This window comes from Vicugna pacos, chromosome 5, assembly GCF_048564905.1.
Source record: "Vicugna pacos chromosome 5, VicPac4, whole genome shotgun sequence".
In the NCBI taxonomy this organism is placed as follows: Eukaryota; Metazoa; Chordata; class Mammalia; order Artiodactyla; family Camelidae; genus Vicugna; species Vicugna pacos.
This window is the reverse complement of record NC_132991.1, coordinates 2886032-2908157: the sequence shown is the minus strand read 5'-3', so window position 1 is coordinate 2908157 and position 22126 is coordinate 2886032.

Here is a 22126-nt window from a genome sequence, read left to right as displayed (position 1 = left end):
GATAAAAATAACAATGAGATAACATCTTCACCTATAAATTAGAAAATGTTAAAAAAAAAAAAAGTTCGCTCCAGTGTGATGTGACAGGAACTCGCACTTATTATTGTAGAGTAGACCATTTTTGGAAAGAATTTGACAACATGAATACAACCTAGAAGATAATTATACCTTTGGGCCTGTAATTTAACTTCTAGGAAATTATCTTGAATAAAATCTGAAGTGCTGAAAAACGCATTCTGCATAAAGGTTCATTTATTCAATAAAGAGTTATTGAGAGTTACAAGGTACCAGGTATCTCTCTAAGTGCTAGGAACATAGCAGTGAATTAAAAACCAAACCTCCAAGGCATGGACGTTCTCCTTCAGGTGAGGGATGGGGGTCATTCCATAAACAAACAAGGAATTCAGGAGGTAAAATAGCACTAAAAGCGCCTTCAGGTGGTCCATTTCTGGCCAAAATGAAGTAAACCCATTGTAGTTTGTTTTTCCCAGTGGTTACAACCAAATGCACTGGACAAAAACCAAAAAGCAACTATGTGAGAATTCTAAAAATAATAAGAGCAGAGTCAAAATTCCCAACAGGAAAAAAAAAAAAACAAAAAAAGAAAAAAAAGACCAGGAAGGTGGCTGTGAGTTCCCTGTTTTTTTTTTTCTTCCTCCTTCCCTCCCTCCCTCCCTTCCTCCCTCCCTCCCTCCTTTCCTTCCTTCCTTCCTTCCTTCCTTCCTTCCTTCCTTCCTTCCTTCCTTTCTTTCTTTTTTTCTTTCTTTTCTTTCTCTCTTTCTCTCTCTCTCCCTCCCTCCCTCCCTCCCTCCCTCCCTCCCTCTCTCTCTCTCTCTCTCTCTCTCTCTCTTCTTTCTTCTTTCTTTCTTTCTTTCTTTCTTTCTTTCTTTCTTTCTTTCTTTCTTTCTTTCTTTCTTTCTTTCTTTCTTTCTTTCTTCCTTCCTTCCTTCCTTCCTTCCTTCCTTCCTTCCTTCCTTCCTTCTTTCTTTTTCTTCTTCTTCTTTTTTTCCTTTTACTTCTCAGTTTTGATCCAAGGACAAACCAAAATGGGAAACTGTACGTAATAGAAAAGAACAAATCTAACTCCATATGAGATCTGTTCCTTTGGCTCTAACTTTGCTCCCTGGGCTCAGTCATGCTGGTTCGGCACCTTTTGTAAAAAGGATGTCGCCTAGAGCCTGAAATAGACAGGAGAGCCCATTCTCAAGGCTCTGACCTTTAAAGATATTAACACTTTTGCACTTACAAAGATAACAAATTGCAGAATAGAAAATAACGTTTGTTTTGTTGGAGGTTTTACAGGGGCACCATGAGCTGGCCCATGTGGACAGCTGCAAGAACAAAGGATTCTGACACCAAGAAGCTTGCACCAACCATCTACACCTCCTCCCCTTTTTAGTATAAAAGGAGCCTAAATTCTGACTTGGGGAAGCTAGTTCTGCAGGACATGAGTCTGCCATCTTGTTGGTCTGCTGGCTTTCTGAATAAAGCCACTATTCCTTGCCCCAACACCTTGTCTCTGATTTATTGGCCTGTTGTGTGGTAAGCAGAATGAGTTTGGACTTGGTAACATATACAGCAAGTGCAGTTGGCAAAAACTCCAAGGAAAGCCTGTGTCTTAGGACAGACGGTAAGGAAAAAGGCTCTGTGAGCCAGGGAGCGTAGCGAGAAGCCTCCTAATTGTTCTTTTTTTCTTTTTTTTTTCCTATTTTTTTTTTCTCTCCTGGCTCTGATCCAAGACAAGTCATATAACAACCTACCATCGAGTAGACAAGAGGACCTGAGATTCCAAGAGGAAAACCATCCAATCAGAAAGAGGAACTGTGAAAAGAGTGTTTCACAAAGGGTATGCAGGGTATTCCAGATGTATTTTTTCTCAGCACTTTGTCCCAAAGGCAGACACAGCCATGCAAAACAGTACAGGTTGGGAAAACTGAGACAACACTGTATTTCTGGCCAGAGGAACCAGGAAAAGGAGCCCTTGGGAAGTAGATGGTATAGGGGGAATCTGAGAGAGGGGAGCTGGAGAGGATGACTGATCTATGTGTGAAACTCCCTAAGCTGAACCTGTACAGAACATACCCAGATAAACCTAGCAAAGGCTTTGAAATGAAGCACCATGGAAACCACAGCCCAGGTCCTGGACAAATCCTGAGTGGCATGTAAGGGTCAGACCAGAAGGGTAGCCAGGACTGTGAGAACTGAACCGGCACTGGAACCACCAGGCACAGAGTTAAGGAAGAATCTGCCTGGGTTGACTGCTTATAAAACCACCAGGAAAATCAAGATTCTTCAGAGAATTTTAACATGACCAGAGTTACATAACATAACATAACATTTAAAACTTTCAGAAGATGTGACAAATCCTTAAGGGAAAATACAATCAAAAACAGCCAGTTCTGAGATAACTCAGATGTTGGAATTGTCAGACAGACTTTAAAGCCACCCATGTAACAGAGAACATGTGATCATGAGGTAAAGGTGAGCATTTTGAAACAGGAAAATATGGAGATGCTCTGTGGGGAAATTGAAATTATAAAAACAGAACAAAATATAAATTGTAGGACTGTAAAAGGCAATTTCTGATTTATTTAATTACTAGATTGACTCAAGTAAACAAAGATGAACTTGAAGATAGAAGAATAGAAATGATCTAACCTGAAGAACAGAAAGTAAGATATTTGAAAATAAAATGAACAAAGCCTCAGGGATCATTAGGATAAAATGAAGTAGTCAAATATTTGTGTCATTGGAATCTCTAAAAGAGATGAAAAAGAGTGTAGTGTTAAAAACAAATGATATAATGAAAGCATCCCAAGTCTGGCGAAAAATATAAACTTATAAATTCAAGAATCTCAGTAAAATTCAAACAGGTGTGATGAAAAAATACCATTCACATGGAAAAGAATAAAGTAGGACTTCTACCTCACACCATATACAAAAATTAACTCAAAATGTATCATAGACTTAAATGTATAGTCACTATTAACTATAAAACTCTTAGAAAAAAACGTAAGTATAGCTCTTCATAACCTTGGATTAGGCCTTAATTTCTTTGATATAACAACAAAAGTAAACTGGGCATCATCAAAATAAACACATTTTCTGCTTCAGAGGACAACATCAAGAAAGAGAAAAGACAACTTACAGAGAGGTAGAAAATATTTTCAAGTCATATGTCTAATGAGACTTGTACCAAGAGTGTATAAATAACTCTTCAATAATAAAAAGACAAATCCCAAATTTTAAAAATGGGCAAACAATTTGAATAGACAGTTCTGCAAAGAATATAAACAAATTTCCAACAATCATGTAAAAAGATACTCAACATCATTAGCCATTAGGGGAATGTAAGTCAAAATCTCAACAAAATACCACTGCACATTCACTAGGATGCTCTAATCAAAAGGACAGGAAATCAACAAGTGGTGTGGATGTGGAGAAACAGGAAGCTTCAGACACTGCTGGTGGGAATTTAAAATGGTTCACCTGCTTTGGAAAAAAGTCTTGTAATCAAGAAAGACCCTATCGTCATTATCAATGATCATCTGATATCTGCAATGGTGTTTGTAACAGCTTAACAGTATAGCGGTTTAAAGAATTTTTCTTATGTTCTTGCTGACCAGGGTTAGGCTGGAGAGGAGGGAGGCTTGGGTGGTCCACCCAACCCCCTCGTGGTGCTGTGTGCAAGGGTCATGCTCAGTGGCCTCCTCTTGACCCGTTGTGGCTTCCTTATATCCTGCTGTTTGAGCTGCAGGCCTTAACCTACAGCAGGAGGTTTCAGGCCTCAACCTGCTTAAAAGGCTAAAGGCATTTATCAATCTGACTTTAAACTTCACAAGTTTTTCTCTAGAGCTCTTTTCCATGGACCCCCTTCCTAGGCACCCTTTGTTCTAGATACAGGAACATTCAGAGAGTCCCAAAGCTGGAAGTGAATTTCATATCCAGCAGAAGGAAGGGGAACAATGTTGCAACAATGTGTTACCCTGTTTTCGATCTCTATGGAAACTAGCTCCACCCCTTTAATTCTTGAATTGTTTGTTTTCTGATGGGGAGATAATTAGGTTTCTTCATTGATTTCTGCTTGGAAGAGGTACGGGGGATTGAACCCAGGACCTCTTGGGTGCTGAGCATGCACTCTACCACATGAGCTACACCCTTCCTCATAATTCTTGAACTTTTAACAAAACCCCTGCCTTCTCTCCCCAGCAGGCTCACAGTCTTAGAGGCATTAGTCCACTGTGACCTTTGCCTGCAAAGAAATAAAGCTGGCTTCTCTACTTTATCCAAAACTCTGTCCTTGAGTATCAATTTGGTAAATGGGGAATGGAGGCTGAGTTTCAGCAAGAGTCTTACAAGTTTTCAAATGATTAAAAAGAGTTGCTATATGATCCAGCAATATCACTGTTAGATATATATACCCCCCAAAGATGAGAACACATTACACACACACACATAAATTGTACACAAATGTTCACAGCAGCATTGCTTATAATAGCCCCAAATTGGAAACAATCCAAAGTTCCATGACTTGATAAATGGGTAATCCATGTTATACCCTTACAATGGAATATGTGGCAGTCAAAAGAAAGCACTAGTGGACACAACACTGTAAAATGATTATGAATCAATAAAAATGTAAAAAAAAAAAAAAGAAAGAAAGCACTAGTGCATACTACAACATAGATGAACCCTGAAAACATTACGCTGAATAAAAGAAGCCAGTCACAGACAGCCCCCTTTGTATGATTTTATTTATATGAAATGTCTGGAATAGGCAAATTTATAGAGACAGGAAGTAGATTAGTGGTTGCCTAGGGCCAGAGATGACGGGGGTTGGGGAGGTAACAGCTAAGCGGAGCGAGGTTCCTTTTTGGGGTAATGAAAGTGTTCTACAATTTACTTTGATGACGGTTGCACAACTCCGAATATATTAAAATCTATTGAATTGTTGTAAATGAGTGAATTGCATGATGTATGAATTATATCTCATTAAAGCTATTAAAAATGAATATCATTTTCTAAAAAAAAAATCAAAGATCTTTAATGCATTCAGAAAAATACCAACATGTTACTACGGTGGAACAATGCTCTTTATAAATGCAAACTTCTCATCAGAAACCACAGAAGCCAGAAACCAGTGAACGAGCATTTTTAGACTGCTGAAAGGACAACGTTGCTAATCCAGAATTCCAAATCCAGTGAAATAATCCTTGAGAAATGAAAGCAAAATAAAGTCATTCTTAGACGAAAGGGAACTGAGAGAATCTGTCACCAGCAGACTTGTGTAAAATGAACACGATGGGAAGTTCTTCAGGAGAAAGAGAAATCAAACCAGGGGCATACTTGGCTCTTCAGGAATGAAGAAGAATATAAATGGTAAAGATCTGGGGAAAGATAACAGACCATATTTGTCTAAGTTCTTTAAAATATGTATGAATATTGAAGGCAAGAATCACAACACTAGGGAGTCCAATGTATGTAGATCCAAAACATATGGTGGCTCTGACATGAAGGAGAGGGGTAAAGAGTCCCTTGTGATTTTAAGACTTCTGTTTTATTTGAAGTTGTAAAATACAGTACAATGTGAAGTTTCACGTGTTGATTATAACACCTATAAAAAGCACTTAAAAATACACAGAGATGTGGTCCCAAAGCCACGCTGGGGTGGTGATCCAGAGGACGAGGTGATGTGATGCCACAGTAATAACCCACTGGATGGACGTTCACCTTTCTCCTCCCTGTTCTGTTCCTACTTCATTTAAAACGATCCTGGTCACAACTCAGCTTATTTCTTGACCCATTAGTGGGTTGAGGTCTCTAGTTTGACAGATGCTGGTACAGGCTAGAACTGGTCATAAACTGACATTTGAAGAAAGAAACTCTGGAGAAAGTGCAGATTGGGAAGTAACCCATTACAAGTCTCCAATTCACCCAAAAGTGAACTGGGAAAAAAGTCTGCTTCACAGAAGGAAACTTGATTATCCTGGACTTAGTTCCAGGTGGACGGAAAAATAGCGAATGAAACATAACCCACCACTGAGAATTCCTAACCTGCAGTGACATGTGACTAGGTCCAGACTTTAGATAAGATCTTAGAAACCTCAAGCTAAAAATGTAATTTAAAGGGGACCTAGGTTGGTAGTACCCCTGGATACTGTCAGAAGCAAACTGAAATTATCCCTGGAGTGATCATTTTAGACATCAGCCTTAAGGAATTCTCAAAAGTAAAGCTCTAAGGGACCTGAGCTCGTAACTGCAAAATTCGTTAAACGTATGAGGAAACTGGCCACTATGCACGGGAGTCAGCAGAAACAAACCCCTGCAGAACCAGACCTGCAAGCCCTTCAGATGCTGGACTTACCAGATCCAAAACATAAAATAAGGATGTTTAAATGTTTAAGGATGTAAAATATGGGGTTGAAAGCGTGAACAGAAATCAGACACAGTCAAGACTGACCAGCCAGCTTCTTTCTTATGAAAGAAGCAAAGGGAAATTTACAACAAGAAATATGACAATGGGATGCCCTCTTTGGCACATTTCTCTGTCATTTCCGCTTGTTAAGGGCTTGACTGTGATCAGCTGCTTGGACTGGCTTGGATTTGGATGAGGAGAGGCTCTTCTGGGGCAGAAATGAGAGGTTTGTGTTTTATGTCAACCTAGCTTCTGACCCCCTGTTAGTGGGCTGGACAGTGAACTTCTCCAAGGCTTTGAAATGATGCTGGTGAGGATAGACTGGTCCGCCTCCCTAAAGAGGGAGAGCCTGTTCTCCTAGGTTCTTCTGGGTTTTATCTGGGTCCAGGAGCTGTTCTGTAGAGGGGTCTGGAAGCCCCTTCTGCCCCTGGTAGGAATCCAGTTGTCACTGCTTCTCCAGTCTGTCTGTGGAAGTGACTGGTTTTCCAGCAGCTGCTGTCTGCTGGTGGGGGTGGGAGTGGAGTCCTGGAGGGACCTGGCTGTCCAGGAGGGATGGAGAGCAGTGTCCCAAGTCCCATCCCTGACCTCGACACCCTCACGACAGCTGTGTGTGGCCATCGGCCGGGCTCAACCTTGACCCCTCTGCTGAATGACTGTCCTGAGAGTCCAGTCTCCAGAAGCCTCCTGTGATTAGAAGACAAAATCAGCCAGACTCCACGGTCAACCTCCTCATTTAGTTTAACCGTCACCACAACCCCATAAACCCATTATGGTCACCAGGGTCCAGCACATGAGAAATCTGTGATGAGAGATTCCATGGTGGAGTTTGAACCCTGGTCCACAATGACTGGGAAGCCTGGCTGGCCCACCGCGATGGCGCCTCCCAGTGGGCATTCCCAGTTGACTCAGCTTCAGAGGAGGGACAGCCGTCTGATGTGGTTGCAGTCTGTACAAAGAGCTGTGAAATCAGCTGTCGGTGCCTTGGCCTTACGATTTGTGTCTCTCACTTATACAGTTCTCTCCCATTCTACATTTTAAGGGGGACTGCTTCCCAACTAGCAAAAAGGTGAGGTGGAGAGCAGTCTGCTCTAGGACTTCAGGGGGTCGGGTGGTTGTCATTTGGAACGAAATTTAGATCACGTGACCTCTCTAGGGCTTTAGTTCCTTCTTTTACAAGATTCAGGAGTTGAACTGGAAAATCTTGATGGGTTATCTCTGGGTCTAAGACTTTGTAATTCTGTAAATAAATGGCGGATAAGCTTGCGTTGCTTCTGCCTTTGCAATGTGCATCCTAACAGGTATTGATCTATTATCTTTGGAGAGTAACTTTGATAAGGACATCTGTTCAATGCTTTGTGGTTTACAAAACTTTCATAAGCCGCACTCCATTGGGTACTACCATCCATTTTCAGATATGCAGTCTGAGGTTTATAAAGGGTGAGGACTTGCCCAAGTTACCAGAGATGATAGCGATACATTCAGCCTCTTAGAAACCCAGGCCAACCTGATTTCTTGTCTATGGCTTGACCGTGAAATTCCTGGCATCAGCAAAGGACAGAAGTGTTTTGAGGGTCAGCAGGAAACTTTACAGAGCTCTCAGAATCCTTAGACATTGTAATTGCTTCGTTAACTTTGCTTTGCAAGGTCTGTGCAGAAAAGTGTGGGCATGCCCTGTTTGTGAGAGCACCGTGCCTCAAACACAAGACAGCCCAGAGCGTGCGTGGTGGCCCTTCACCGCTGAGACTTAGAGTGCCGGTGATGTCTGGATAAGAAGAGACCCAGGTCCTCGTTGGGTGTGAGACCAGCCCCCCTCCCTCCAGTTTCCAAGTGAGGAAAGGGGGGCTTGGAGAGGCTGGTGACTTGCTGAGATAGCGCAGCAGTGCTTGGGGCCACACACACTTTCTTCTCCCTGCCTGAGCCCAGCTGTCCCACCTACCTGACTCCTGTTTGCTTACTCCACTGTGATGTCCTTCCTCCTCTGGCACTACTGAGCTCACCCATGGGTGGCTTTGCTGAGCCCTGTGTGGCATGAGCCCAGTACAGGCCAGGCTTCCTACAGAAACTCATTTCCAATCCATCCTCCTCTTCCGGAGGTAAACACTCATGCACCTCCCTCTACTGGGATGCTGTCTCCTGTCCTGCAAGGGACACAAACAGGAGGCAGATGAACATGTCGTGGCCATTTTCCAGATGTGACATGGTGGATGAAAGAGATTACCCTGTCTGGAATTCCCTGCTTCTGCTGTGTTGATTGCAGACGGAAGAGGATCTAGATGGTTGTCTGAGGCCATATATTCTGGGTCAGGGCTTCATTGTGGTTCAGTGAGCTTTCTGCTCAGTATAATCACAACTGTACCACAAAAAAATCCTTTAACACTGCAGAGTCCACGTCCATCAGAAAGGGCTTGTTCCCTCATGAGAATACTCTCGGTTGCAGGCAATCCCGGGGAAACTGGGATGTGCACCAGTGATTTCTCTGCATTGCGCTCCTTCGTAAGTCCCCCGAGACTATTTCCAGATGTCAATGTCTGTGTTCTTTAGGGGCTTCTGTGTTTCACTGGAGTCTCTCAAGGGCTTTGTTCCAAGACCCTTATGGACTGTGGCCCCTCCACCCTTCCCTCTCTCTTCTCATCCCTGCAGGCTCAGCACCATTCGGCTGAGGGCTTGCAAAGGCAAGTGCAAACAACCCCATTTATTCAATCACCCGAGGCCGGCTGCCTTTGCTCGTTCTGTGCTCTTCGCTGCTTAGCTCCTATCTGTGAATTCCTGCCTTTGATTTTTCTCCGTTAGTCTTTGGTTTTTGGAGACCTATCCAGACCTCCTTCCTGGATCCTGGACTTGATTTGGGATCCTGGCTTCAGCATCCTTGAAAGAGAAATAATAAAATGGCCACATTTAGGCTAGCTAATTCCTGGCCTTATATTTGCCGTTTGCTTTTAAAATGATCAGCAAGTCTGACTGACTGGGTATATATAGAGAGAGAGCCAGATCTGACACTGTGTTCAAGAAAGTGGAGTATTATAATCTGTCCAAATTTGGGTCATGAGAGCACTGCTGTGATCATGGGGTTAGAGCAACTGTCCTGCGGCCAGGTATCCAAATGCTGGCTGTACTGGAATATGTACACGAAAATGCATATGTTCACGATGATATAAAAGTAACGCGCCTGCTTTTGGATTATAGAAATCCAGATGGGGAGATCAGGAACTATTGGCCCAATGTTATCTTTTCCTAAATGGTTTTCCAGTTTTTCAACACAATTTATTAAAAAAAAATCTGTTTCAGTGAAAACAAACAAACAAAAAAAGGAATAGCATACGAGGACAGCCACTGTGGCAGCCACAGCTTTTCAGGGGCAGCCATGCAAAATATCACAACATTCAGTGGGAGCGTGGGGAACAAATGTGCCCCACTCAAGTCTTCCTGCTCACTTGGAGCCTTTTTACAGTCTTTTAAAAAAAAATCAATTAAAGGATGAATTCCGGCGTAATTGCAGTCACATGTGCTCTTTGTCTCTGCTGTCCCCGGTGTTCCAGAGGGAGGAATTCTGCCTCCCTCGCCCCGGGCATCTTGACAGATCTGGCTAGACCTCGGGCTGCAGCCAAAGACGGGACCAGATCATGGGCAAATTGACCCTCATGTGACTGGCGATATTTCCTAGGACAGCTTGTGTCACCTGTCAACATCATTACTACCTTCATTAAGAGGCAGAATGGGGACACATGATTTTCTTTAATATAGGATATAAAGGGCTTAACGTATGTGATTTAAAAAATGGTTTGAGGTTTAAGGAGCTTGCAATCACACACATTAGCCACTCCCAAGGAAAGCAAAAACAGTAGGGCAGTTGGCCCCAAGCAGGGAAAACATAAGCACATTTGCACTGAGAGCCAGGAAACCATTTCCATTTGAATCCCAGCATTGTTTCACAGATGGTCCGCTTGCCCGATGCATTCATTAAAGGTGTGATTTGGCTCCAGGGCCCCCAGTGCACTGTGCACTGCTTAAGTGGTTTCTTCCCCAGCCTCTTTAGAGAAAACTTAAAGCTCCTTAAAAATAGCCCGCCACAGAGATAGTTCTGGTTTGCTCAGGTGAGTGTCTGCACAGAAGGACACGTCTTGTTGCTGAGAATACGATACTCGATACACGTTGCTTTACATTAAACCATGTACAGATTATTTATTGCCTTTGTTAAAAGCCAGTTTACTTCCTGCTGTTGCTAATTGAATCCAAAGCCCTGCCATGCATCACTAGCATGCGTTCAAGGAAACACAAGAGACTGTGTGCAAACCGAGGCTCCAAGGCATCCGTGAGAACAGGTACACTTGTAATTCATATTTTAGGCACCTCTTGTTTCAATTAGCAAAATATGTCTATTTCTTCCTTTCCCATATTGTCAATCTCTCACGAAGAAACCATCTCTTTGCATCCTGCATAAGGAGAATATGTCTTAGAGATGCACCGATCTGCATTAACTGTTATCCGGAAAACTGAATTATGGAATAAACAACATATATATAATTACATAGTTATTTCTAACAAGATATTAACATGGCTAAGAAGGTTGTCAGCAGCTGTAAACCACATAATGGTTTTCTATTTGTTTTTGCTACAAGGGAAACAGAATGGCCCTCATGCCGTTGCATTGGGAAGTTCATCTCAGCGACTATGTTCATACGTTAAAATATATATAGTTTACTTTTTAATTTTATTGTTTATTGACGTGTAGTTGATGTACAATGTTAGTTTCAGGTGCACAGCGAAGTGATTCAGTTAAACATGCACATGCATACATATATTTTCTTTTCAAATTCTTTTCCATTATAAGTTATTATAAGAAATTGAGTATAGTTCCCTGTGCTATACAGTAGGGCCTTGTTGTTTATCTGTTTTCTATATGGTAATGTGTGTCTGTTAATCCCAAACTCCCAATTTATCCCTCCCCTGCCTTTTCCCCTATGGTAATCATAGTTTGTTAACCATATGTTGAAAAAAGACATTAATGTAATTTCAGTTTTTGATGGACAGTGGCTCAGTCGAAGGTCCCTGTTTGTTTTTCTGACTGTCTCACTGATGCTGAATTGTGACTGAAATATTAAACTGGGGAAGCCAGATTTCATCTTTGCCTGCTTGTGTTACCTTTGAAAGAAAGAAATGACACTAGCAGGTGCTGGAGTGATGATTAAATTGGAAGGTTTTTGAATCTGGGCACACCTCTTGATGTCTCACCTGGAGATGACATTCTTGGGGATCTAATACCAGCCAGGTTAGGCTTCCCATCCCTTGGGCAAGTATTTGCAAGAGGAATGAGGAATCTTCTAGGAAGCCTAAAGACCAGTTGATCAATCTGAGAATTAGAGAGAAACTGTTAGGAGTTTGAACAACATTAGTTTCGAACATCAGAGGTGGCCCAGGAGATGGTCATCACCTGTTGGCCCTGTGCTGGTGGGAGTAAACTAAAGGAGGTAAGTGTGTGGGCATGGTGAGGCACTTGCAGCTCCTGCCTCAGGGATGCTGTCCCCAGCTGTGAGAGTTTGCACAAAGAACGTGCCAAGAACTCCCTGGCTTCGTGTTCCTCCTACGGACGGATTAAGTGGATGATACCTTACCTCCTTGACTCACAGAGATTGCAGAAGACCTGAGGAAATGATGGTTACTAGAGTGATTTGGAAAGTTAAAGCTGTTGGGAAGAGTGTAACTCCACAGGCCAAAGAAAACCATGCACGTTAAAAAAAAGCATTATGAAATGTAAGGGCCCTAAGAGATGCCTCTCCAAGTTGCCCACATAGATGGTCCTACGCCCTCCATAAAATAGGTCCTAGCTTTCTTGCCTCCAGTTCTGTGCTTAGCGTTGTCTACGGGAGGAAAGTTGAGTCAGTCTTTGGAGACTAGGTCGCCTTCTAGTGACTCACCTACAGAACAGAGGCGATAATAACGTACTCCTGCGTTATTATAAAGACTGAGTGAGACAAAATGTGCCAAGTGCCCAGCACATAGTAGGCATGGGATACACGTGGGGTAGGTCAGTAGGCTGTGAGCAGAACAGACATGAGCCCGTTGGGGCGGAGGGCCAGGGAGCCATCTTTATTATTTCAGCTGTGTTTCTTCCCTGCTCCGTCTTGTGTGCTCCCTTCAGCAGAAAGAGCCACCTGACGTGTCTCTGTGGGGCATCAATTTTTTCCTGACCCAGCCTCTCTGTCCCCAGAGTGACTTCCCTGGGTAATTGGCTGTCAGACTCTGGTTAGTGGAGGTCAGAGCATGACGCAGCAGGCCACGAGGGCTTGCTGTACAACTGGCTGTGATGACAGAGGTCACTCAAGTTTCAAAAATGCTGAGCTGCCATGAGAGAGGGGCCTTTTCTCCCCCTCCCTTGGAAGCGTGGCTGTGCCAGCCAAGCTGAGGTTTTGTACCTTGGGCTAAGGACTCTGCCAGCATCAGTATGAAGAGAACATCTTTAGATTTGTGCTCTCCCCTAAGAACAGCTTGGGGACCAGCAGCAAAGTCCTGGGGTGAGGGCTAGGGTCCCAGAGACAGAACTGGCTTTCAGAGACCCAGAATCCCCTTGTAGAAGGGTGAGCCGTGGATGTGTGCATCTGTGTGTGACTGGTGTATTGCATGTATGTGTGTGTGTTCTCATATTTAAAAAGACTGTCAGAGCTTCCTGTCTCTGGTGCACCTGCCGGGGTGCCTGAGTTGCTTCCCATCTCATTTCTGGGATCCTGTTCACGGGTATAACTGAAGAGAATCAAATCAGTAGCCTGGAAGACTGCAAATAAGGAGTATTTGTAATCTCAGAAGAAATATACAAAGACCTGGAAATTGTGAGAGAGAAACCAAGAGACCCAGAGGACAGAACCAGGAGATCTAACATATGGGTAGTTAGGGATCCAGAGGAAGAGGGAACAGATGGGGAAGAGGAGATGGCTAAACAAATAATAGAGAAACTTCACTCATCTGAAGAAAATCTGTTCACTGATCAAAAAGGCTGGGTGCTAGGCAAGATGGTTACCTTTCCTGGAAAATTTCTGAAGTCCAAGGACAAAAGGAAACTCACATGCATTCAGACTGCATGGACAATTTATTAATAAAGGAAAATTAATTGTTTTCTCATTTACAATAGTAGGAACTAAAGGAAGAACCTTAGAGATCATTGTCTTCAGTGACAGTGACCCAAATCCGGGATCCCTCCCTCCTGTTCTGTCACCATTCCCCTGTCAGGCCAGGAGAAATGCATTTGTAGGTGCCTAAGGAGTCGGAGAAGAAATGCAACAGAAATGACCCAAATATCTAGGAATCAATAAATAAAGGAAACACACATCAAGAGCTACAGATAATAACATACTCAAATATAAACTTACAGCCTCTAATGTCTTTATTATTAAAGAAAGACTGATGATAAAGGAGCCAAGAACCCACATTAAAAGCAAAATAGAGAAAAAATAAGAAGAAATTTACTTTGAAAAAAATATTTCAAATGAAACAGAAAACAACAAACAAAATCTGTTTTTGCTTGTTCTTAAAGACTAACAAAATAGACGACTCTCAGAAGATCAGGTAAGAAAAAAAAGAAATTAGGAATAAGAAAAGATAAAAACCACAGATACAGAACACCAACATTATGAGACTATTTTGCCCAACTGGCCAAAAAAGAGGAAATGGATAATTTCCTATAAAAATATAGAATACCAAAATTTCAGAAGAAATAGAAATTTCGAGGAAAGGCAGTTATCAATCAAGAGGAAGGAAAGATGACTAGCAACATATCATTAAGCAGAGTTTATATTAAGAGATATTGTAACCAAGCAGGACCCTGTGGGGCCTTCCCAGGGCAGACCCCTCCCCGTATCCTCTGCTGCAGCTCCTCTCTGAAGCACCCAGGTAATAGTATCTCGCATATATTTCCTGAGTGTTTCAGATGCTAAAAACCACCGCCACAGGGAAGAAATTAACTACTTGATGATGGAGAGCACGTGGCCCCCAGCCTTCTAGTGCCTGGGGGTTGGTAGTGTTGACTGTCCTGTTCCCTTGACATCAACCAGTCAGAGAATCGTGCAGGGGCTGATCAGGTATCTGTGATTACCCTCCTCACCTGCCTTTAAATAGGCTTTGCTGAAATCCTTTGGGGAGTTCGGGCTTTTCTTGGGCATAAACCACCCTGTCCTCCTTGCCTAGCCCTGCAATAAACCTTTTTCTGCTCCAAACTCCGACGTTTCAGTTTGTTTGGCCTCACGGTGTGGAGGGCACACCAACTTGCTTTGGTAACAATATTGTGCAGCAGTTTATCTACCCTTTAAATTGTGTACAATTCCAGTGTTATTTATACTGTACTTCAGTTATTCTCAAAGTGCAGTCCCTAGACCAGCAGAAATGCAAATTCTTGGGCCCCAACCCAGATGTGCTGCATCAGCAACCTTTGGAGATGCGACCCAGTAACCTGTGGTTTAACATCCTGCCGGGTGATTAAGTGTGAGCACCACAGCTCTACCAGATGACAGAAAAAGTGAAAGCTTCTGTGGCAGGTGCATGTGTGGTTATTCTCTCTCTCTCTCCCCCTATCTGTCTGTCTATCATCTACCTGTCTTTTTATTTTAGATGCACAGATTGTGCAAGTTCCTAAATTGCTAAAAGCTTTTTAGTTTAAAGCTGAATGCATGTTGAATTTTACCACTTACTTTTCCCAAGTTCTGTTGAGACAATCATATAATATTTTCTTCTTTAATTTGATAATGTGATTTATTTTCACATTAAAAAAATATTCCATTCTCATTTGCAGTAAACTTTAAAAATATTGTTCAGTTAAGTTTGCTGATATCTTGTTTAGGGTTTTTGCACTAATTTCATGAATAATATTGATCTCTAATTTCTTTTTAAAAGTATCTTGATAAGATTTTTGTAGCAGGGTTATGCAGGAATCATAAAAATGAGTTGGGAAGCATTCCCACTTTCTCTCTTCTTTAAAAGAGTTTGCAGAATGTAAAAGAATGAAATTAAAACAGTCTGTAACACCATATACAAAACTAAACTCAAAATAGATTAAAGACCTAAATGTAAGACTGGATACTACAAAATTAGTGGAAAACACTCTTTGACATAAATTGCAGCAATGTATATATTTTTGGATCCATCTCCAAAGTAAAGGAAATGAAAGTAAACATAAACAAATGGGACCTAATTAAACTTAGAAGCTTTCGTACAGCAAAGGAAACCATGGACAAAATGAAAACACAACCTACTGAATGGGAGAAACTTATGCAAATGATATGACTGGTAAGGGATTAATATCCAACATATACAAACAACACATACAACTCAACATCAAAAAGAAATAATCCAATGAACAAATGGGCAGAATAACTCAGTGGACATTTTTCCAAAGAGGACATACAGATGGCCAGCAGGGTAAGTGGCTATTGGTCTCTGTTCTCCACAAAGAGCTTTAGAGTAAAGTTCTCCTTGGTGTTTTTGCATCCAAACCGCTCTTATACATTTTTAAAATATATACTGTTATACTTTGTCCTTTTTTCAAGTTGTTATAATGAGAAGATGAATATGTTACGTATGTGTGCATGTTAGCCAGTGTTGAAAGTCCTTAACATTACTTTTTGGAGTGATTATCTCTTTCCTCCCCCCATTCCCCCACATGAAACCCATGATTGGAAGTGCCTTTTCCTGATGGTGGGCGGGGATTAGTGGTGCGGAGGGAGGACAGGGGAGATGAAACAACACAGGTGTTGGTAGGTCCTATTGATGAGGTGGGCTTCTGGTACCACTAGAAGATGAAATCATGATATTACCTGTGAGACCTCAGTGGCCTCAGGTTTTCCATGTTCTGGATGAGCTCCATGGACTTGTGGTCCTTGGACAGGATTTAACATATTCTGCAGATGAAACAAGAGGAAGATATCTATAACTGAGAACATATCTCAATGGGAATGACAGAAATGCTGCTTCCTAGAAATGGTGATGAAAAATAATAATTCTCACTTGATTTGGCAGAAGGAAATTAGAATCTGTTTAGCCAACATGACCTACGAGGTGATTAATGTCACAGGCAACAGTGTTTTATCCTCAGGCCTGGTGTTACTTCAGTTGCATTGTATCTTGCTGCTCCTTATTTGATCTAAGTTTCAAGACAAATTCTCAGAGGCTGGAAGTGGCTTCCCAATGCTACGCAGAAAACAAGTGGTAAAACCACTGGCCTAAAATCTGGGGCTTCCTGAGGGGGTGGAGCACATAGCTCAGTGGTAGAGCACATGCTCGGCATGCATGAGGTCCTGGGTTCAACCCCAGTCCCTCCATTAAGGGAAAAAATAAACCTGACTTCCAGAGCAGGACCACATTCTTTAAAGAGTTTTAGGGTGCCTCCCATGTGCCAGGCACTGTTTTACTGTCATCCCACCCCTAGATCCTCAAAGGCCGAAAAATGTGTGTGTCTTCCAATCCACTGCCCTTAGTCCATTGTCCTCTACACAGTAAGCACTTGACTGGAGTTGCATCTAATTAGAGTTGAGGACCTGAAGAACAACTTTTCTTGTCATGATTTGGCATATGTTATGGGTTGAGTTGTGCAACCCAACCCCCCCCCCCAAATTGATACGTTCAAGTCCTAACCATCCGTACTTCAGAATGTGACCTTATTTAGTAATAGAGTCATTGCAAATGTGTATAATCAAGTTGTATAATTAGTAAAATTGTGGTGGTGTTCAGGTTCCTGTAACTGAGCCCAAGGTCATTAGAGAGGGCCCTAATAAAAGATGACTGGGGTCCTAATTAAAAGGGGACATTGGGACACAGAGATGGACACACATAGAGCAAAGATATTGTGAATGGATTCAGGGAGGAAACAGCCAAGGACAGAGGTCTGGAACAGAGTCTCCCTCCAGCATTCACAAGAAACCCACCCTGCTGACGTCTTGAGTTCAGACTTCTAGCCTCCAGAATGGTGAGATAGTAAAATTTTAATTGTTTCAACCAAAAAAAGAAGAGAAGAGAAGACAAAGTGGAACTTTCACTACTCTTTACTATGACAAATGGCATCTTTAGCACCCAGAGGACAGAATTAAGGGAGAAAGTGTAATAAGGAAGAACAAATCTGACTCCACATTAGATCTGTTCCTTTGGCTCTAACGCTGTGCTCTGTCTCCTGGGCTCAGTCATGCTGGTTCTGCGCCTTTTGTAAAAGAATGTTGCTTATAGCCTGAAATATACAGGATAGTCAGTTCTCAAGGCTCTGAGCTTTGAAGGTATAACACTTTCCCATTCACATAGAGATAAAAAGTTGCAGAACAGAGAATAACATTTGTCTTGTTGGGGGTTTATGGGAACATTGTGACCTGACCTATGTGATCAACTGCAGGAACAAAGGATTCCAACACCAAGAAGTTTGCAACAACCAACAACACCACCTCCCTTTTTCAGTATAAAAGGAGCCTAAATTCTGACTCAGGTAAGAACAGTTTTCCAGGACATTAGGCCCTTCCCCCAAACCATCTTCTCAGTCTGCTGGCTCTTTGAATAAGTCTTTATTCCTTGCCCCAACACCTTGTCTCCCAATTTACTGGCCTGTCCTGTGCCGAGCAGACAGAATTTGGATTCAGTAACAAAAGAGCAACTGTGTCCCTTTTCCTATAGGAGCCTCAAGGTTGTGAATAGATAATTCTGCACCTTTTCAGCTCACTGCAGTAAACATGTACTGAGCACATACAATGCAACAGACACTGTGCTGAGGATACACAAGTAAATTAAGATGCAATCTCGAGAAAAGCCAAGGAGTAACTATGCCCCATTTGAGTGGTACATGAGGGTGCCACTGAAGCCCAGAAGAGGGGAGTAGAAGGAAATTCTCCTGGAGAAGACAACTGGGCTATCTTGCAACCTAAGGAGAAATTAGTCAAGAGTAGAAAGGAGAGAATGGCACAGAACTAAAAGCACTGAGAGGTGAAGTAACGTTCTTCCTTAAGTTTCACAAGAATGGACAGATGTGCTGACTTGAACACAGACACACAAGCTTAATCCCTCTACCTTCACCCTCCCTGCACCTTAATGCTCAGCATTTCAACTTTGCAGCCTCAGGTGAAGATACAGAGGGCCTTCTGCAGCAGTCTTTATCATGTAAGATGAGCTTGGCCCCTGGCTGTTGTCACCACATGACAAACACAAGGCAGGTGCTCCCAGGAAAGGAACTCAGTAGCTGCAAATTTCAGGAGATTTACACTCACACTCAAATAGTGCAGAGAGAAGTATATTTTCTGCTTTCAGTGTTGCATTAATTGCAAGATTGGTGGGATGAAGGAGAGGGAGAAAGACAGAGAGGAGGAGCATGAAGTCCTTGGCTGCCTCGGAGGCTTTTCTGGGAGGCAGGAGGGTTTGGTGATGTGATGCAGGACAGATAAGAGTGATGGAGCAAGCACATTGGCTCCTGTAGGGGGCACTTTTGTTGAGTGTTGGTTGCTTGGAAAGGCAGTCTGTTGGAGAGCAGAGTACGCCAGCTTGCTTCAGCAGCAATGAAAGTCACACTTCATTAGAACAAGGCTAACGGTTAATGAGCAGTGAGACCCTTCCGATGGCTGTGGAGCTGACCATGGTGCTGCTCAGGTGCCTGTCCTTGAGGACCCTCCTATCTCGCTTACTTGGTCCAGAACAACACAGCAGAGTGTTTTTTCTGAGGTTTCTAGCCTTCAGGTCAGTGATGTCCAGAGAACAACGGTGTTCTCCAGACCCCATTTTCCCTGGCAAACTGGGTAAGTGAGGGGGAAGAGGCTGTGGGGAAGAATGGCGAGGGATGACTTAATTATGTGATTTAGGCTCTCTTGCCTGGTTCCACACTATTTAGAACGGAGATATGCATTCATTCTAGTGGTTTCACTTCTTGCTATTAATGGTAAAGAGTATACAAAGCATGATTAATAGTCAAGGAAGATGTTTACTTCAGTTTTAAATCTTGAAGCAACCCAATATGCAAACACAGGAGAATAGAGATATAGAATAAATACCTCAATAAAACTTAAGATCATAAAGTGATTACAAATTTGCTTAAAGTAATTTTAATGGCATTGGGAATTTTCATGAAATGATGAGAGGCAGAAGATCAGGATATGAAACTGCATGTAGCAATGTTTTTCAGAGTATGGGTCACCACAAATTAGTGGATATTGTGATAGGCTTATCAGGATGCAAAGAAACAGAATAGAAATGATCAGAATTTATTGCAAATAGTAAAGGTAAGTAAAGTTTTGTGAAATTTTTGGAGTAAAGCAAAGCCTATATGTTATTAGGTTGTAGTGAATCAAAGAAATCTGAGAAACAGAGTATATGCTATGTTTTTAACTTAAAAAATATATATAGAGAGATTGTCCTCAACATATTAACAGGGATTGCTTCTAAGAGTAGGATTATTGATGATTTATATTTTCTTATTTCTGCTTTTCTATGGCTTCAAACTTTTCCATAAACATATATCAATTTCATTCCCAGAAAACCAGCCATAAGCGCGGTCACGAAAGCCAGGTAAGGTAATACACTGACCGTCACAAAATGATAGAAGGCCACAGCTCCCTTGGTGGGGTGATCTTGAACCTCACAGCAGCTATTCCTTTTAGGATATTAAAGGCTAGTTGTTTTCAGATGTCTCCTTCCAAGAACATTATTTTATGGCAGTTTTAAAATAAGAAAGCTTTTAAAGTTTGTGAAAGTAAAATTGGCAAAAGATGGACTGGGGTGCATTAGTTTCTTATTGATGTGTAACCAGAGACCATAAACTTAGAGGCTTAAAAGAACACAACTCCCCATTCCATAGGTCACAAATCTGAGCACAGTATCACTGAGATCCTTGCTCAGTCTTGTGAGGCTGAAATCAAAGTGTTGGCAGTGTTCTGTCTTATCTGAAGCCAGGAATCCTCCTTCAATATCACGTGGCTGCGAAGAATTCAGTTCTTTGATTGTAGGACACAGGTTCCTGTTTTCTTGCTAGCAGTCATCAGGGGACTTCTCTCAGGTCCTAAAGGCCCCCTTACTCTTCGAAGTCAATAGAGTAAAATATCCCTCATGTTGAATCCCTCCCGTGCTATGAACCTCTTTTTCAAGGAAGAGACAACTGCCCTTTAAGGGCTCACCTGATTAGGTCAGACCCACCAAAGCTAATTTTCTTGTCCCTAAGGTCAACCACTTTGGAACCTTAATCACATCTGTAAAATCCCTCCATAGCATCACCCACATCAGTGGTGACTGAGTAAGTGAGAGTAGGCCCCTGGAATCTTGGGGACTCTCCAGCATACAGTGTGGGGCTGTTCAGAGGGAAGTAGCCTGAAGTCACTGTCTTTCAGCACCCACCTTCATAGGTGTTGTGCACGGATTCAGAGCAGATCTGTGAATGAGAGCTGTAAGTATCGATGCATTTGTCGAGTACATTTTGTGTATAGACACTTTGCTGGGTGCCGTAGGCCCACAACCTTCAGAGGTTGAGTAAGGAATCCTATTTTTCAGAAAAAATCATAAGACCCAGAGACTTTAAACATGTACATGATGACTTTGTAAGTAGAAAAGGTGGAATTCATGCCCAATCATCTTCTACTTTTTCTTATTGCTCCCCTAAGACACAATAAATAGGTTATATTTTCAGATTAAGTGATTGGGTTAAAAGTTGAAATACTGAGGATTTCCCCACCTCCTAGCACCTCAAAGGGCCTAATGCAGTTTTAGGAAAATCATGTAATAGGGAAGAACAAATTTGACTCCATATTGGATCTGTTTCTTTTACTTTAATCTTTGTATTTGATTGCCTTTGCTGTGAGTTTATCACTGAAGTGATGTTGTCTGTAACTTAAGTATACATAATGGCCCATCTTGGGAACCCTGCCTCTCATGCCTGAGCTTGAGCTAAAATACCTTTATTTGGCTCACAGGAATCATCCTGACCAGGCCCATCTATGATTGGCTGCAGGAAAGAAGAAATTGACACATCCTTGTGGAGGTCTGGCTGGAACCAGGATGTATTTGCAACAACATCACTTTTTTACTTGACCTCCTCACCTCCTGCATCTTTGTTCTATAAATGAAACTATCATCGAAACCTGGCTGAGGTACTTCTTTAGGACATTCATCCACCATCTCCTTAGTCTGCTGACTTTCTGAATAAAGTCATTATTCCTTGCCCCAACAATTCATTTCTTGATTTATTGGCCTGTCATGCAGTGAGCAGTATGAGCTTGGGCTCAGTAACAACCACATTTTATTATCCCACCATTTCTGCATGTGCATGTGGTTGACATAACTATTCAACCACAGTGTTCTACCCATTGGTTCAGGAGAAGTGCCATGGGAAGCAATTAGCTGGGGACTATTCGGGTGACAACTGAGACAAGGGCCAGCGTTTGAGAACTTAGGACTTTAAATATGTTAAGATGAAATAAATAATACATCAGAAGCACATCCGGGTTTAATCAGTGTCTTTGAAAGCTGTGTTCTCTGCTGTGTTTAGGTTATCACATAATATATTCATATAGCTTACAGCTTTGACACCTAGAGAAATTTACTTTTCCATCACACTTTCTTACTGCTGTCTATCCTGTCATTGTCATTGACTCATGCACTTTTCATTCATCCAACAGATAAGTACGAACTTCTTTCTGTGTAAAAGTGAATGTGCTAAATGGCAGACAGGCACCTCAGTGAGGAATGTCCCTGGTCCTCTATGTGCTCACATACAACGAAAGG